Source organism: Cricetulus griseus, chromosome 8, assembly GCF_003668045.3.
Source record: "Cricetulus griseus strain 17A/GY chromosome 8, alternate assembly CriGri-PICRH-1.0, whole genome shotgun sequence".
NCBI classification, from domain to species: domain Eukaryota; kingdom Metazoa; phylum Chordata; class Mammalia; order Rodentia; family Cricetidae; genus Cricetulus; species Cricetulus griseus.
In genome coordinates, this window is record NC_048601.1 from 3970779 (window position 1) to 3974755 (window position 3977).

Genomic DNA, 3977 nt, shown 5'->3' on the forward strand with positions numbered 1-3977 from the left:
AGATGTGGGTTCTGGGAACCAAACTCTGTAAGAACAGTAAGCACTCCTAACCACTCTGTCTCTCTAGACACATAAACATTCTAGTTTCATAATGAGCTTTGGGGTAATGGTTATTGATTTCATCTTTAAGTGACTTCAAGCGTGGGGGCAATCGTCTTGGTCACATGAAAAGTAAGTTGTAGAATTGAAATTTAGTTTAATTCTATTTTCTCTGTTTCCAAAGCGTTTGCACGGGCTCTGTGAGCCACAATGGTGAGCTGATTCACTTAAATGATTGACAGGCTGGTAAACCACAGGCAGAGTAAGAACTTTTTCTTTCTCAGGATGGGGAGATGCCACTTAAGAAAAATGCTCAAGCAATAGTTCCAAATCCACATTCAACACCAATAAACACTAATGGAGACGAAGCCACATTAATAAATTAATAAACACTGATGGAGACGGAGCCACATTAATAAATTAATAAACACTGATGGAGACGGAGCCACATTAATAAATTAATAAACAGTGATGATGGAGAAGGAGCCACATTATTATCTTAATGACAGACTTTAAAACTTTCATATCTGTATCAAGATGTCCGTCATGTCTCTCTGTCTGTCTCCGTGTGTGTGTGTGTGTGTGTGTGTGTGTGTGTGTGTGTGTGTGTCTGTGTGTCTGTGTGTGTGTGTCTGTGTGTGTGTCTGTGTGTGTGTGAGCGTGTGCGCACATGCAAGAGTGTCCACATGCATACATATAGAGAGGAGGCCAGAGGGCAACCTCAGGTGTTTTTCCTCAGAAGTAGTCACCTGTGTTTTGAGACAGGGTCTTACTGGCCTGCCTGGAGCTTGACAAATAGTCTAGACTGACTGACCAGCACCCCCTGGGATCTGCCCATCTCTGCCTCACTGTTTTCCATTGGTTCTTTGCCTCAGACTCGGGTCTTCTTGCGTCCAAAGTAAGTGCTTCACCTACTGAATCAACTCCCCGACACCATTATCTTGTTTTAAAATTTGTGAGTGACCCCCCAACAAAAGCTGTATTCTAGAAATAATGACCAAATCTGGCAGAAAAGAGGCCACGTTCTATCAGTGGGTAGGCTGTGATTAAGCTCCATTACTCTACTACGGGGTGAAGAGATCGGTGATTGCAGGAAGTCTACTTGAGTCCTTTAGAGACAGGCGGTGATTGCCACCCCAGGCTCCTGTATGAGGGGGGAATGCCTAGAGGAACGAAGCAGGCAGTCACTGCTTCCCTGGGCCCATGGGCTCCAATAATTACACCCTGGATCTGCACCCCAGGAGTACAACTTCACAGTCCGTGGAAGAGAATCAGTCTTGTCTCTCGCATCTAGATGGCCCTTAGTGAAGCCCGAGAGTCTTGGAGTATAAACGATGCAATTAGTGCAGGAGGTCTTTGTGCAAAGTGGACAGAGGCATGCAGTCAGCGCTAAGGAAGACGTAGGAAGACGCATCCCAGAGTTCAGATCAGGAGCACTATGTCTGAAAAGGGGCAGGTCGGAGCAGCTCCGTTCTTTGAATTTTCCACAGCTCATTAAGACTTTCAAAGGGGTGGGTGGGGGGAGGCGCCACTTACTTCCTGTAGCTACTTTATGTTATCTTTGGACAGCCCAGATCTGGCCTTTGGATCACCTGGTGAAAGGAGGACTTTGTGGAAACCACAAGGTGTTCTCGGCATTGCTCAGGTTATAACAGGATGGCAGAGTGTGGCTCTACCTCCTGCTGTTAGCTGCAGTGGGGGTTTGGTGACACATGAGCCCGCCCATCTGTGGAAAAGCCCAATTGGGACTTGTGGTGGTTTGAGTAGAAATGGTCGCCAAAGACTCAAGTGTGTGAATGAATGCTTGGCTCACAGGAAGTGGGACTATTGGGAGGTGTGGCCTTGTTAGAATGGGTGTGGCCTTGGAGGAAACGTGTCACAGTGGAGGCGGGCTTTTGAGGTCTTCCAAGCTCGTTGGTCCAGTGTGTCTCACTCTTCTGCTGCCTACGGATCAATATGTAGAACTCTCAGCTACCTCTCCAGCCCCGTGTCTCCCTGCACGCCACCATGCTCCACACCATGATGATAACGGACTGAACCTCTGAACTGTAAGCCAGCCCCAATTAAATGTTTTCCTTTGCAAGAGTTGCTGCAGTCATGGTGTCTCTTCACAGCAATAGAAACACTAAGACAGAAACCTTCTTAACTAGAATTTTCACAGCTGGTAGCATCTCCCTCCTTCCCTCCCTCCCTCCCTCTCCTCCCCCTCCCTCCCTCCCTTCCTCTCTCCCTCCCTCTCTCTCCCTTCTCTCTTTCTTTCTTAGCCAATTAAAAATGTGTGTTTCCAGGAGCTGGAGAGATGGCTCAAGGGTTAAGAGCTGTTGTTCTTCCAGAGTAGTTGGGTTTGATTCAAGCACTCACAACTGTCTGTAACTCCAGTCCCAGGGGATCTGACACTCTCTTTGTCTTCCATGGACACAACACTTAATGGTGCAGACACACATGCAGCAAAAACACCGATTCAAATAACCTTACATTTTAATTTAACAGAATGAACAGCGTTTCTAGCCAGTGAGATGGCTCCGGGGGTTATAGCGCTCGCTGTAGCGCTCGCTGTAAAAGCAAACAAGAACCCACATGGGGGGGAGGGAGGAAAGAACTGTCTCCCTCAAGCCGCACACTTTCACTCTGTGCCACACACGCCCACACATACACCTTACACACGAACATATGGTAATAAACAAATAAATAATTTCAAAAGTGTGTAACAGGACAGCTGCGTATCAGTTCCCAGCAAGGGCGCCCGCCCTATGGGCCCCTCACTGTGGTCCTGAGGTGGTGTTATTCTTCGTGGAAGCTGCTGGCCATAATCCAGAGGTGCAATCAAAGCCTGAGAAACACGAGATTCAGTACCCTTTGCTTCTCCAAAGAGATGAGGGTGTACTTGTGGGGCTAATATGGTTGAGTCAACAGATACTCAAAACTGCGCTTAGAACATTCCTTTTTTAAAAGGGGGAAATCGAGAGGTCACTTTGAAAGAATTCTGCACAGAGATAAAATGACTTGTTCGTTTTTATTCAGTACCTTTATCAAGTCTGCCACTGTCTGAGTTAGTGGAGTCCTTGCAATAAGTCTTGTCTATGCCTGTCTCTTTGGTCTCCCTGTGGTTTCTGACAGCTGGTTCAGAGCTTCAGGTCTTATCTTGTACAACATGAGAGATGAGGAGAATAGAAGCAACAGGAAGAATGGGGGTAGGAAGGAACACGGAGAGGGGAATAACAGGCACTGTATTTTCCTCCAAGTATCTACCACTATACCTCTGTCTGCCTGTCTGTCTGTCTGTCTGTCTGTGTGTCTGTCTATTTATCTAAATCCCACATATCTATCATCTACTTGTCATCCATCTATCATCTATTATATATGTATCATCTGTCTATGTGTATAGCTATCATCTATGTAGGCATGTATTCTGTCTCTCTCTCTCTCTCTCTCTCTCTCTCTCTCTCTCTGTCTATCTACTATCTATGTATGACACAAAAGCAGAGAGAGGACTATTTTGGGGAGGAAGGGAACCAGTGGGAGTAGGGACAAGAGAAGGCAGTGGGGACGAACCTTAGCAGAGCACAATGCTATGTAAGTATGAAATGTCACAGTCCCCATGCTAAGTAGAACACTCGACAGAAAGGATGGCAGATTATTTCAACCTGATCTTCACAATACCTATATACAGTTGGGACACACATGTATATAGAATTTTGAAAGATAAAGTTTGACACTATGCTTTGATTCACATGAATTTTGTTGAAATTATTGTGTCATCATGAATGGCATTTGTTTTCTATGCTACTGGGCAAATGAAGTGAAATGCCAGCAGGAAATATTTACCACTCATGTATTTATTATATTTCATAAGAAAGTCTCCCTGTGGAAACCATGTGCTGAAATGTAACGTCTGGGACCCCTGGAGGATGAGGGAGCCTTGCCCTTTTAACGGTGTG